The sequence below is a fragment of the Alligator sinensis genome, unplaced genomic scaffold (genome assembly GCF_000455745.1).
Source record: "Alligator sinensis unplaced genomic scaffold, ASM45574v1 scaffold1170_2, whole genome shotgun sequence".
Classification (NCBI taxonomy): Eukaryota; Metazoa; Chordata; order Crocodylia; family Alligatoridae; genus Alligator; species Alligator sinensis.
In genome coordinates, this window is record NW_005843180.1 from 281,203 (window position 1) to 283,456 (window position 2,254).

General features: G+C 51.9%; 1 long non-coding RNA gene across 1 annotated transcript; it reads left to right on the top strand.

Annotated features, from left to right (window-relative positions):
- The first annotated feature begins 397 nt into the window (after positions 1-397).
- Positions 398-1,790, top strand: LOC102385485. The gene is made up of 3 exons (XR_325387.1): positions 398-527; positions 1,070-1,206; positions 1,643-1,790. It is a non-coding gene; the product is annotated as an uncharacterized LOC102385485 (long non-coding RNA).
- Positions 1,791-2,254: the final 464 nt, after the last annotated feature.

Sequence of the window (2,254 nt, forward strand, 5' to 3'; positions counted from 1 at the left end):
ATTCCAGGCAAGCTCTGCTTAGCTTCTGGCAGCTCCCGGGGTCCAGTCCAAACCTGGGGGTCAACACTACACCGCCTGGCACAAACTCACCCGGGACAGAAACAGCCTTGAAGTAACGTGGAATTCGTCGGTGCCTCTACCCTGCCGTGCACAGCCTTGTTTTCCACACACAACACACACTCAGGTCTGCAAACAAGGTCCCTTGCTCAGCCACAAGCAATGCAGGGATCTTGGTGGGGATAGCAAACAGAAATGCTGCTTATTTGTGAGTCTCCCCTGTTCCCATGCTGTGTACTTGACTTAACGTGTGTACCTGCCTCTCAGCTGCTTGTCTTGGCAAATGCTTCCCTGCAATAAATGAAAGTGCAACGAGGCAGGGGATATGGAGCATATATAACTTTGGCATTTCTGGACGAGGATTTACACTGCAGAGCTGGGCAGAGCTGCAACCAGCACCTCAGCAAACTCAACCATGAAGGCATCTGGGGCCCTTCTGCTGCTCACCCTTGCCATCTGGTGTTTCTCTGGTAAGCGAGCTCTTCACCAGCGTGCAAATGATCTTGGAGATCTAGGATATATTAACATAATGTGTGACCAAGGGCTTGGACATGGCATAAGAATGACCTGCACGTGTAGCAGAGTCTCAGCCCCGGGTCATCTGCAGTCGACTCCAGGTTTGCATGTCGTCCAAATCTGAATTCAGCCCCAAAAGGAGACCTCCAGTGCAGAGTCCATCCACTTCCCTTAGACGAGGGAACCATTCCCTTCCATCCTCATGTCCCGCCTCGTAGCACAAGGATGGGAAGAACTGGGAAAATCCCTAATGGCTTTAAGGAAAGAGTAGAGCTAGGGCGGCTCACAGGGGCTTGGGGAAATCTCAGGCAGGGAGGGGAGAATCATCCACGGCTTCACATTACTGCATTGTTTTCTAGGCAATGTTTCTCCGTCTTACACCGGACGGCAAAGCCAGGGGCGTGCAAAGTGAGCATGGCCTTTTGAACGCAGTGGGCTGTTTCTATCTGGGTTTCCCTTCCAGACTGACACAGGCACATTTCTACTTTCATCCTAGATACTGCCGGCGCCAGCTTGAGAGAGGACTTTATCACGAGCCTGCAGGATGTTGTGATGAGCATCAAGCGCTGCAAGTCTGATTTACACGCAGGGCTGGCAACCTCCCTCCGCGACATTGAGAACGACATAATAAAGGTAAGGCTCACATCTGGGGTCCTGCAACCCTTTGGTCTGTGCTATGTCTGCAAGCTGCCAACATCTATCCTCATCCCACAGCCTCCTCCCTACATCCAAACTGCTGCAAGGGGCAGTTCCTGAGTCAATACTTGCACGGTGACATTTAGCTGACGACAGAGACCCATTGTAGCACAACACCAAGGGCCCTGATCTTCCCAGAGCAGCAGCAACGAGGGCTAGAGAAGGCAATACTTATCCCACCAAGCCACAACAGCCCCTTAACTCTGGCTCTCCCTACTCTTGGGCCTATAGCTCATACCCTGGCTAGTGGTTGGCCTAGTGCCCCACGCACACGGGGGACTTGGACCGTTCTTGCGAGATACCGAAAGAAACGTCTCTTGGCAGGACTCCACGCTGTGAGCAAGACTGTGAGGTCTCTCTCTCTTCCTTTTAGACTGAAAATGGTAAAAACTGATCTGCAAAATCCTAGCGAGGTCTTCCCTCAGTCTCGCTGAAGACCTTCTCTGCGAATGGACCCAACACGAGCTCTCTTGGTACCAAAGCAGATACTTTCATTCCTTCAATAAATCAATGCAACTGCGACCAACAATTGTGTTGTCTTTATTCCAAGACATCAAAGGGCTTGTTGGGAGAAGTACTCCGACTGCACTTTAATTTGCCCTGGCTTAGGGAAAAACACTAATACCATTTCCAGCATTGCATATGAATATGACTATGTGACTGACTGCGAGATGGCCCCATCTCAAAAGTGTCTCAAAAGTCTCACATTGGCACCCTTTGCTCACTCGTCCCGGGCTCCCCAGGGCCGGTTCCCTACCGGGCCAGAGCACGCTAGATCCAAAGGACAGTGGCACAAGAAGCGGGGATATATGGAGGCTGGAAACTAGAGGAGGGTTGCTAACTATCAGAGGGGGACAGCTGCTGGCAGAGCCTTGCTGTGGGAGTAGGGGGGCAAACCTGAATGACTTCAAGACGGAGCATGGCCAGTTTACGAGCAGATGCTCTGATGTGCTCGCCTGCAGTAGCAGGGCCTGGAGTTGATGCC